This window comes from Drosophila arizonae, chromosome 5, assembly GCF_054131065.1.
Source record: "Drosophila arizonae isolate 15081-1271.41 chromosome 5, UAZ_ARI_1.0, whole genome shotgun sequence".
Lineage (NCBI taxonomy): Eukaryota > Metazoa > Arthropoda > Insecta > Diptera > Drosophilidae > Drosophila > Drosophila arizonae.
The window spans coordinates 6,306,266-6,319,548 of NC_142925.1; positions in this window are offsets into that span (position 1 = coordinate 6,306,266).

Below are 13,283 nucleotides of genomic sequence, written 5' to 3' on the forward strand. Positions count from 1 at the left end.
GTTGTTCTTGTTATTGTTGTTGTTGATTTCGTTTCTCATTTTAAATTCGCCTTTGCTGCCATTGAGGCAAAAAGGCAAATAAACGTTGTCTGTCGTTGCCTTCGTCCTTTCTCTGCGCCTCTTTTTCTTTTCGCCTTCTTCTTTTTTTGCCTCTTATGTCCCATTTGTGTGCCGAAAAAACTTGTTTGTGCTTCAACCTAATATACTGAGCAGCCCATCCGCCTCTGCTTCTCCTCTCCTTGCTGTTTGTTTTCTATTGGCATTCGTGCACGCTCTTTCAATTTTATTGCTGTGATTCTGATTCTAGTTGGATTTGACTACGCATACACACACATATACATATACACACGCACACATGCTGGCACATGCATTTGTGTATTTTTGTATGCTTCTGGGAATTGATATCCTTGTGCGCTTTTTGCTAAAGTTCAAATATTTTTCATTTTATTGCTTGCCATCTCATTCAACTCGCTTTCTCTCTCTCTCTCTCTCTCTGTATCTATCTCTCTCTTGCTTTCAAATGCGCACGGCAATATTTCAAATCCCGGCTAGCTCATAGGCAAAATGTTTGCTGTCACTTTGAACTCCTCCCTCTGGCCGCCCACTTAACGGCTCAGTGCGTTGCCCAGCAAAGGGACCTCAATTTGGCCAAAAAGGCTTTGTGCGTCTGTACAGTTTTGTGGAAAACTGTATATAATTCATACTATAAAGCGCCTTTGTTGCCACAAAATGTTGCACATCGTTTTCGATTTGGCTCCCCTTTTGGTCGCCCTGCGACTCCTCTTCTGATTATGTAATTATGAGAAATTTGTGCGAATGCTAATGAAGCCATTAATATTTTATGCGCCATTTAAACAGAGCGCAGCGTCAGCCACAAGGACCTTGTAATGGTGTAAAGGAGCACACAGCATGAATAATAAACAAGATACACTCACACACACATACAATCGCAAAAACTGGCAAAAGGCGCAACAACAACAACAACAACAGCAACCACTGAAGTCCAAGTTGCCATTTGCAAATACAACAATTGGTCAGTCAGACAGAAGGAGAGCGGGAGAGATGAAGAGATAACGAGAGATACGGTTAGTCAGTCATACATCCTTGGCTGCCTACTTGGTGGCAGAGCTATGCCAGCGGGCTTAATGTGATTTTCAAGTAGTCACACACATATATTCACACTCACACACACACAGCCGCACGCATGCACAGCAAAGACTCCATCATTCAGTCAAGCCCACATAGTGAATTTAATTAAGAGCACAAGCTGTACTATGCAAAGAGCGAAAAAATAAGAGTGAGAGAAGCAGTGAGCGTGCATTGGTGAAGTTGAAGTTTTATAAGAAAAATAATTTGAACAGAATTTTGTAATTTATTTTTTGTATGTCATAAATATATGTTCAGTATTTCTAAACGTGTATTTCATACTGTTTTTAATAAAGAAATAACATTGCTGTATATCTATAGGATTGACCGTATGTTATTAATTTTTGATGTAACTCTAATTTGTATATTTAATTTCTACACAATATTAATTTAATTATATTTTTTATATAAGCGCACTTGTTCACTCCAATGAGTTCCCACTGTGCACAGAAGCCAGAGTCAGGCATACGCACACATACACACACACACGCAAATACTCACACACAGTAGCTAGAGAGCTTTGCATATTTGTGCTTTGGCTTGTCGGCTGCGTCTGTGTTTGTGTCGGCGCTGCAAGCGTATAAATATTTATGCCAACATATTCTAGTCGCATGGCTATCCAAACAACACCCGCAGCTGTCCCACAGGCACACACCCACACACACAGATAAATATACCTGCCACACGATGATTTGGCTGTCCAGCTAATGCTAATAGAAATGGAATTGCCAGCTGCCAAAGCTACGTAAATACACACTCAAATACACTCAAACATACTTTCAAATACACACGCACCCACACACATAAAGTCGAGCAAATGAAAAGCATTTTCAAGTTGTCAGCTTCCATGGGGCAAAACTGAATTTTGTACATTTTGTTGCAAAATATGATTTCATTGTGCTTAAATTGAATTAAACTTTTTTTTATATTTTTTTTCTTCATCTTTTTGGTATTTTTGGAGTGTTGCGCTTGCCAGTCGCACGTTCTGGCGTTTTTATGCTCTGTCTCATTCGCACGCTCGCCGTTTAGCCAAAAAAGCAGACTACAGCGAACTACAGCGAAAGTCGCAGCTGCTCTGCGCCTTGCCGTCTTGTGTGTGTGTGTGCTCTCTCTCTCTCTCGCACTCGTGCTAGCATAGATTTGGTCTTTTCTTTTATTTTTTATATTTTTGTGCCTTCGGTAGCGGAAGCGGATATTTTCAACGCGCCATTGTTATTTTTTGAGTGCGGGAAATTGCTGGGCGCCTCGGTCTCATCTCTTGCCTGACGTTCAACAAAGCACACGGCGCCCTTTTTGCAGGCGCTTCAAGTTTTATGGGAGAGTGGGAGTAGGAGTGTAAGAGGAAGACGGGGGAAGAGCACGTGTACGTGTAACAGAATGTCTGCCTGTGTGTGTGTGTGTTTGTGTGTGTGGGTCTCTCTCATCCGCTTCATGCTTATCATTGTATTCAGCTTCGCTCTTGTCGTCGCAGTCGCTGCTGGCGTTGCTGCTGCTGCTGCCTTGTCGACAGCTTTGTTTGTGTTGTAAATATAATTTTACGACTCTGCCTGCCCCACTGCTTCGCTTGGGTTGGCCTGGCTTGGCTTGGCTTGGCAGTCAGTCAGTCCGTCCGTCTGTCTGTCTGTCCGTCTGTCTGTCTGTCTGACTGACAGTTGGGCGTTCTGTTTGTCTGTCTATTTGTCGTTTCTCTCGGCAAGTCCTTTTGCCTCACATTCACGCACAGTCAACTTCACAGTGGCGCTGTCGCTTTTTGTCTGCCGCCCTTTTTCTCTCCCACTTAACATTTTATTAAGCGAAAATGCTTGTGCCGTAAAATGCGCGCTTACATGTTCAGCTCAGTTCGTCCTGCTCTGCACTGCTCTCGCCCCCTTGCTGCCGACACACCCATTCCCCATCCGTCTCTTTCTGCCCCTCGGGCTGAACAGTTACAGTCATCTGCAGGCCGAACCCTTGAGGGTGGGAGGCGCCAGCATTTTGGGTGCTGCGTATGCGAGTGGGCAGCAACAGAACGAAGAGTGAGTGAGAGAGAGAGAGAGAGAGCGAGAGTGAGAGAGTGACAGAGTGTGAGTGGGAGAGTGTAAAGGCAACGGAGTCATCGTCATTTTCATTTCCTGTGGTCGTATTTATGCTTTTATTTGAATTGATTTTATTTCGTTGCGTTTTATCTGCCCAGCTGCTGGATGAGGATATGGCGTGAGCTTGTTATGACTATAAATGTGTCTGTGTGCGTGTGCGTGCGTGCGAGTGTGTGTGTGTGTGGCTGCTGTCTGCCATGTAGTTAATACGTTGATTTCATTTTTATGATCCCTTTCGCCTTGCCACTTTAATGTTATTTTTATTATGATGTTCGCCGCTTTCTGTTTTGTTGCTGTTTGTCTGTGTGTGTGTGTGTTTTACCGTACGAAAAGGACCGTTCATTACATAATGAGTTCACTTGTGTTATTGCCCAGCTTGTAATTATTCAACAAATTAATTTCATTATTTGCGTAGGCTCGAATTTCGTTCTTTTTTGTTTTGTTTTTTAATTTGATCGCAAGTTCCAATATGGCTTTAATTGGATTAATTAAGTGCCTAAAGTGGTTTATGACAGTTATTCGCATTGATATCTAATTATTTTTGGAGTAGTTACTGAGTGGAAGAGTGAGAGCGATTGAGCTGTTAGACTAAATGCTCAAATTGTGATGCCAATTATTTGTACAATGCATGTCAAAGTACAATGTAAGCTTCATCTAATTTAAGCGGATTTCGGATTTTACAATGCATGTTAAAGTGCCTGGTAAGTCTGCTACAACATGCCACAGTAGACCTGACCTGGCCAATAATTAGTCAACAATTAACGCGTGTTTTAAAAGCTCTGCTTTAGCCTCCGGCTAAGCTGCCTGGCAACTTAATTCGATGCCCTAGCTGCAAGTTCTCGTTGCATTGGCAGTTTGATTCTAAGCGATTTCAATTGCTTGCACCACTTGACATTGACATTAATTAGTGAAGCCTGAACAAGTAGGTTGCAACTCGATGCTGCTGATGTTGCTGCTGCCGTTGTCGTTGCCGTTGCCGTTGCCATTTGTGGTACAGGTTTGACTTAATTGCTGGCCGTGTCTTCTTGGTGCTGCATGTCCACTCGACGCATTTCACGCTGACAACGGTAGCCAGAATGTTGCAAAGACTTAATGGCATTGCCTGTACGCATAAAATCAACAATTACGCAGCAGAATGCGCTGTACGAGGAACAGGAACAGAACTTGCCACATCATGTTGCAGCAGACAGACGGGCAGCGCTAAGTGAGTGCAACCTACGCAGCGACTGGAAGCTGCAGACGAGCCACTTAATATACGATACGATGCCACAGCCGGCTGCTTGCGGCAAGTTGTTTGGCCTGCACTGATTCTGATTGCTGGCAAATAACTTGGCAACTTTAAAGCCAGCAGCAGCAGCGGCAGTGGCGTATTGGAGCTGTTGAGCTGCCCGCCAGCAGCCAACTAGTTAACGTCACTTGAGCTGAAAACTCTTTGTTTTTTGTTTTTTTTTTTTTTTGCCATCTTACTGCTTATGTTGCACGCCATTGTTTTATGTGACTCGAGTCGCCTCCAGTTGAGCGTGCAGCGAATTTCGATGCGCTGCCAGCTGATAGCAGCTCAAAGTGTTTTATGTAGAATTTGACTAGTGGTAGCTAATAAAGCAAAGCTTTTCGACAGCTTATTGAGCTAAAAGCGGCAAAGAAACTTTTTCTTTTTGATGGGAAGCTTTCGGATAAAATAATGAACTTTGTATAATTCATCACCAGAATTAAGAGAAGTTTTTTTTTTTTTTTTTTTTTTTTGAGTACTTCACCAACCAGCAATGCATTGCAAAAGTTAAAAAAAAAAAAAAAAAATTAGCACAAACAAAATTGTAAAATATTTTATTTATGCCAAAATTTCGGGTTCTTTTCCTAAAGTGAAATGGAAGCTTTAAGCAATTATATCGAATTGTGCGATTTGATGAACTTTTCTCTTGAAACTATCATTTACAGATTTACGATTGACAAAGTAAATTCTTCTGAGAAGTTCTCTGTGGTTTCTTTGTGTTACATTTTATTTAATTTTAAGTTAAGAATCTGCTTCATGTGCTTTCTGGAATATCAGGCATTGTCAGGCATGTCAGTTACATAAACTAGTTTATTGGGAGCTAACCTCTATAAGTCTTTAGCTACCAGATATAAAGTAAACCACGAAAGACTCAATATTTTGATATCGTATAACTAAAACGTCGTTAAATTAAACTTGCCGCAATTAAAGTCAGCTTTTAATGTGCTTTCATGATATTCACAGCGCCAACTAGCTGAAAGCTACTATTCGAATAGCCTGCCAGCTTGCATGTGTTTTCACAACTTTTCGAAAAGCTCTATCAACAAATAAAACTTGTTAAATGCACTTCAGCTAAACTTTAAATGGGCGCATTGTTATGCTCCAAGCGTGATAACGGACTGAAAGGACAAAAGGACAAAAGGTTAACCAGCCACCGACCATAAACTCACACACACACACACACACATAGCTACTATATATCTTTTCTGTTCTGCTCTGGCCCCACTAATCCAGTGCAAATTATCTGGCTAGGAATGTTTTTGGCCAACTTTTCTGGCCATTTCGTTGCCTACTTGAAGGCGCTCGCTCGAGCCGCAAAAAGTTTGCTGCACGAAAGGAAGGAAAAAAAAATCAACTTTTGTGCTGCTGTTAAAGTTGATGCGATTATGATTTTCAATTTTCAGCAGTCGGCAGCAGGACAGAAATATGCGAACCGCATCAGGAGCCAAAATCCACAAACAACCACAAGGCGAAAGGCAAAACCAATAGCTATAGAAAATTGCTGAACAGAACAAAGTGGGTAAAGGGGCAGGGGGTAGGTCAGAGAGTCGCCGACAGGAGGTGGGGCGGCCGGCTGGCAGTAGCCAAGGCAGCTACGGACAGTGGCCCTGCGGCGCTTAACAATAAATTGAGTTTTGCTAGCTTGGTCAGGCAGCAATGGCAGCTGTTTCACAGCAGCCAACAGGAGCTGAAGCTCAACCAAATCCCCCAGCACAAAACTTTTATACATATCAAAATATATATTGTATATATATATATGTGTATATGCTGGACAGACAGCGTAAGTGGCAGATATATCTGTATATACATGAGACATATGTAATTTGTAAGTGTGCTTCACAGTGGGCTTAGTTATAGCCCCAATAATTTGGCTAATGTGCGCTTTAAGTGGGTGAACTATTAGCCTAGTGTTAATGGAAGAGAGCTATTTATCTGATAAGAAGCTGAGCTAGTTATAAAAAGAGTTTGTTTATGTTATCAACATTTTTACAATACATAATTTAACTTGAAATTAAAATAGTTTATTTTATGTTATGCAACATGAAGCCTTAAGACTTGTATAAAAAGCTAAAGCATTTTGATAACCACACCTATCTATATTCATATGACTTTAAGAATTCTTTAGAAAACTTATAAAATAAGTAAGAAAACTCTAGTCTAGGAGATACTCTGAAAAGAAAAATATTTATGCAAGACTAAAGTTCTATCTAGACGATATGTCCAATATATACATATACACAATATTCATAAAAAATTCGACTTCAGATTCATCTTTTCCCTGTTCTCAAACTAAAGCGAAACTCTGAAAAAAGTTTTCTTGCCTCTCCATGCACACTCCAAGTTACATTCATTTTTACAAAATATTCATGACTAAACCTTGTTTATATTTTGGCATTTTTCAACCACTGTTCCCTGATACATATCTGCCAAAAAATGTGAAGAGAAATTGTCATAAAAGCTGATTTGTGCTCTCACGACAACTGCGAAAACATTTTGTTCACATATTTGATTTGATTTATACAAAAGTTGCACGTTTTTTTGTACATTTACATATATATATATATATATATATATATATATATATATATATATATATATATATATATATATATATATATATATATATATATATATATATATATATATATATATATATATATATATATATATATATATATATATGTAATATTTGATATGCCCGCAGGACGTAACGTGCAGCATGTGAAATATAAAAAAAACAAGTAAGAACGTTGCAGTCGGGCGTTACCGACTGCGGAATACTCATTCACATCCCATCAACAATTTAGTAGTTAAGTTTCGTTCTAATACTGTAGAATATACAGGTTTTTCCGATTTGCCACGCCCCAACTGGGCGTAGACACCTCATTTTTGGTCAGTTTTTAGAAAGAGATAACGTTACCCTAACTGCAAAGTTTGAATGCTTACCCTAAAAAAATGTGAAAATTACAGGGTATTTTTCGATATGCCACGCCCCTAAAGAGGCGTAAAAATTATTTTTGGGGAATCGATAGAGGATACCAGTAACTCAACTATCCAAATTTGAAGCTTCTAGCTATTATACTTTAGGAGATATAAACTTTTGCGGTTTGCCACGCCCCCTGTGGGCGGACATATATCCGACAAAACTTTTTGGTCTTGGGTGATCAGTCCGAGTATATATACAAAATTTGAGGTCTCTGCCATCAATAGTGTCCAAAATATAGGAGAATTTAAAAAATCACTATATCTTCAGGTCCGATTTGCCACGCCCCCAACGGGCGTAGACTTATAATTTATCTTCAGACTTTATAGAATCATACCATTAGCTGACGTGCAAAATTTCAGCATTCTAGGTTTACAACTTTAGGAGATACAGTTTTATCCGATTTGCCACGCCCCCAATGGGCGTAGATATATCCGCCATAGCTCGTGATCTTGGGTGGTCAACGCGGACCTACATACCAAGTTTCAGCTTTCTAGCTCTTCAACAAACATGATTTCTGGTATATCGGAAAATGCATTTTCCGATTTGCCACGCCCCTAGTGGGCGGATCGGGAAAATTTTAACACTTTATAAATCGGAGATATACACGAGTATGTGTTCCAAATTTCAAGTCTCTAGCTTCAATAGCGCCGAAATAGATTGCGTTCATACGGACAGACGGACAGACGGACGGACGGACAGACGGACAGACGGACAGACGGACGGACAGCAAGACGGACATTGCACAAAACCAATATACTGATTCACTTTCGTGAATGAGTATAAAAACACACACACACACACATACACACACACTGTGATGTAATATAAGCTGCAGCTGCGGAGTATCCGCCCAGTTTTGCCGCGTTTACTTTTCATTCCTGTTCAAATTATATTGTTGACCATCAACAACAACAGTGTTTGGCCTCTGCCCACACACAGGCACACACATACACAGACGCTGTGTGTTGTCCTTCCTCATCTCGCTCTCTCTCTCTCTCTCTTCCCTTTCTCTGCCAGCGCGAGCTTTTTGTTTCGCATTTGCCTCGTTGATTTTTGCACAGCTTTGTTTGACTGACAGCGACACCAGCGAGATATATATATATATATGTATATAAAAATATATATATACATATATATGTATATCTGGTTACATACATATACATATATATCTCTATATCTATACCCAGTCAGATCTATAGCGCCGCTCACACCATCCTTTCCCTCTGCCTCTCCTCTCGCTTCCTCTTCTCCCTCTCCCGCCCTTCCTTTGCCTTTTTTGCGACCCTTTTTTTTGCTGCTTGCCCCGCGGCGGCATCAACATTAACGCGTTTCGTTGCTGTTGCTGTTGCTGTTGCTCGCCCCATAATCCTTTCAATTTTTAAATCATTTTTTATTTCTGCCTTTTGGCTGCACAGCGAACCCTAACAGAGTAAAACAACAACAACAACAACAACAACAACGGCAACAACAACTCTGCCGGCCTTTTGTGCAGTCGTGCGACCCTTGCCACAAATATTTATAAATGAAAACGTGTGCATTTCGTGCTTATTTGATTGATGCGCACTGTCCAGTCGAACAACTTCTTATCCCTTCTGCTTGCTCGGCTGCCACGCCCTCTAATGACAATGACATGTTTATCCCTGCACTGGGACAGCGTCGGTAAATTTTTGGGGCCCAAAGCCGCAGCCATTTACACCTTAAAAGCAACGCGTTCGCAGCGCAATTTCATCAATTACAACATTTAATCAACTCGTTAAGCCGCAGCCACGACACCTGCAGACACCTGCAACTGACCAATAACAGGTAGAGCCAGAGGCGGATGCAGAGGCAGAGGCCGAGGCACAGAGTTTGCAGTCGCGTGAGGTAATTACGAAAATGAAATCAGTCCCGAGTCAAGTTTCAGCCGAGCATTCGATATTGCAAAGGTATGTGTGAGTGTGTGTGCGTGTGTGTGTGTGTGTGTGTGTGTGGCCATTCAAGCTAGATTACTGATTGTCACATGCTCGTGTTGGCCCCCCCACCTGCCTGGCCCATGCAACTTGTCAGCTCCATTACATGTAAAAGAATTACGTTTGCACTCGAGTTGAGCTTAATTGAAAATGGGCAGCATAAACAATGGACGATATGTTGTAGGGGATAAGCTTTTTAAAGCGCCTGACTGCTTTAAGATATTCAATTTTGAAAAGCTCAACGAATAGATTCTGATCTAGATTATTTCAGTTCTACTTCCAGCATTGCCAGTAATTTTATATATCGATCAGCTTTTAGGCTCATTCAATGAGGTTTAGAAAAACTGTCCCAAGCCATAGAGTAAGCTTAAAAGTTCATGAAAGCTCGTACTTCATGTTAATGAAGTTCAGACTAGTGAATAATAGGAATGGAAACTAAGTAACTTGAGATGATTAAACTTCATTAAAAGTTGATGAAGGCCATTAGTTATATAACTCAATGGCTAATGCATTTCTAGGAAACTATAAACGTTTGTCAAAAGCCTTTCATATTAAGCAGCTTAACAGGTCTCTGAAAGCTTTCACGTAAATCCATATCAATTAAAGTTAATTGATGAGCATATATGTACTATAAATTACGCATTGTGCATTGAGTAAGTATATATTTAAACAGTCATTCTTTTTTGTTGAATCTGCACTTTCCTAATTATAATAATTACTATAGTATATATAAATTTATATTTATATATAAATATATTCATACATATACATAAATATAGTATATTTCTTGCATTTAAAATCCATATAAAAATGCATTCATGCACAATTCATAAAGAAAATAATCAGAATGAAATAAAATTTACTGTAAAACCGAATTTAATCAAAACAATTATAAAAATATAAAAATATTCACGATAAAAAAAAAAATAAATAAAAAACAAATCAGACAAAGCGAAATTTGAGCTGACAAATTGCTCCAAAAAGTATGCAATAAAATAATTTCAAACTGGCAATGCAATTTGCCAGAGATAAAAATATAATAAATATTTAAATTCCAGCAAACGTAATGGTTTATTAAATATTTAAGGCAGCTAAAATAAATTTATATGAAATATTAAAGTCAATTTGCAATTTGCCTAATAAATTTACGAATTTAATTGCAAATTTTAACAGCTTTAACATTTTCCTTTGCCTTTAATAAACATTTCCTGGCAGTCGTCTCTCTCTCTGTTTCCCCCTCTCTCAATTATTCATTAATTTATATCATACGCTTTGCAACGGCATCCTGCCACTTCCTGTGAGATGTGCAACAGAAAATGCCACTTAAATGCACAACAACAATGACAACAACAGCAACAAGGACCTCGCTGAAATGGGGTTGAAATTCATTGCAATTGAAGGGACGAAATTAAATAATAAAAAAAAAGGAACGTTAAATAAATTGCGGCTCACTTTCACTGCGAACCGTAGATTAAGAGAAAGAATTTCATGCAAAGAGCCAAAATAAATATATACATAAATATGTTTATATATATATGTATGTATTGTATGTACGTATATCTGTAGCCATCATATTTGTAGTCGCCCAACGTTGCGTATGCGCAATGTCTGTGTGGGAAAAAAAAATTAAATTAATTATGAGCGCGTTTACGCTGAACATTGAATTGAATTGTTCGCTCGAGTGCGCTCTTCAAAAATCCAATAAATCATTTTGGCCCCTGCCAACGGAGCCACACCTTCGCTGGCGTATTTCAAATTAATAAAGTTTCGAATGCCGCGTCAATAGCCATTGTGTATATTTAAGCAGTGAATGGGACTGTGCGAAACTTGAAGCTTTTTTTGTATTGCAAACACAAAGGCAAACTCAAAATCATAGAGAACCAACAAAGGCGTTGCATAGCAGAGGAATAACAACAACAACTGCGCGTTTTTCATTCTCTGCTTTAATCATTTGCAGACTTGTCTTTGAAGAGCGGCAGAGCAACTAATATGCAAAAGATAAAGAGAGAGAGGCCAGGGAATGAGAGCGCCCATTGCAAAAGTGTGATTGAGCAGAAAGAGCAGAAACGATTTTGTGACTATGAAAAACGTAGACATAGCAAAGCCAACAACAACAATCAAAAGTAAGAGCTTTGACTGCTTTGTCTGCAGTCTGTGCGTATGGAAGAGAGAGCATCTTAAGACTGTAGGCTGTAGGCAAAAATATGAGGAGAGAGAGGATTTGCTTTCGTTACCGTCTTCTGTTGGTGTTAAGACTGCGGAATATACATAGGCACACATATATATATATATATATATATATATATATATATTAATGTGTAGGAAATGTGTGTGTGTGTGTGCGCGCTATGTATATGTATAGATGTATATATGTATAATCATATGCATATTACAATTATGTTTACCTTCATACATATACATTAAATTAAATTAAATTTGTACGCACCATTGATTTACCTCACTGACCAATTGCCTCTAGTGCATTTCGCTCATATCTCACTACGTTTCACTTTATTTCTTAATTAAATATTTATGTATGTCAATTAATTACAGCATATAACCGGAGCACACAAGAATATGAATGCAGACACACACAAGCAAACATATGCAACTGAGAGAGAAGGAGAGAGAAATAGAGGCACTTAGTAACTCAGGCACTCTCGCAGACAGCAGGCAGAACTACCGTTTTTTTTTTTTTTTTCTTCCTTTTCTTTTACTTTTTTTTTCCGGGAACGCCGAAGTTAAAATTAAAGTAAATTAAAAATTCAAGAGCACATTGACATCTCTTTATTCGATTTACTCATTGTGGGGTGATACAGCAAAGAGCAATATGCCAAAGCAATGATTAACGCTACCAAATGTTAAGTGAAAATCGAGACAGAAAGTGAACGTTGTAAAGTGCTTTGCCTCCAATGGGCGTGTCGCTGCGATTATAGCCGTTGCCCCCCAGACATAATGTCCGATTTCAATTTTTCGGGCTGCGCGCCCTAAAGAGAAAATAAAACCAAGCATTGAACCGTTTTCCAAGTCAATTTCCGGCACTGGTAGCAATGACAGCAGGGTACTAACAATGAACATGGAATAGTCGCCGAAATTATACCCTGTACAAAATAAAATGTGGGTAAGTTAAAAGAAAATAAATTTAGATAAGATGTATAGCATAAGATAAGAAAAAAATTAAATATAAATTATGTACATTTATGTAACCTTTTCTCTCAATGTATAGATAAATATATATGACATGTGGACTCTGATGCAAAACTACCCTTTGTGATATATATATAGGAAAAATTGGGGAAAAAACTAGAGGGTTCAAGACACTCAACCATAAAAATCGTTGTCGGCTGCGACTGTGAGGCAAATAAAAATCAAATTTAAAAATAAAAACGAAATAATGTTAAGAAATTCGCCGCGGCGCCGAAAAGCAGGCAACACACAAAAAGACAAACGACCGGAAGTGCGGGTAGATGGTTACTCGACTGAGTGAATGAGGAATGGGGTCGAGTGGTGTTTGCTTAGTCGCCTTGTAGCTGTAGCTGGCGGGGGGTATTTCGCTCTAAATGTCGCAATTTTACGAGTCAATATAAAGGTGCCCGGGGAGTCATTTACAGGCGCACAGCGGTTTGGCTTCGTGCTTTGGCAATAAAAAGCGAGCAACGTGAATGTCGAAGCAGGACACGCTCAAAGCAAAAAAGAACAAGAAGAAGCGGAGGAAGACGAGGCAGAGCAGCAGCTGAAAACAGAGTGCTCAAGGAAACGGCAGGTTTTATAGCGAAGGCCACATAAAAATTTGTAGACAAGAAACACGTGTAATGTCATTTGGCCAAAAAAAAAAAAAAAACAAAAAAAAAATCCAG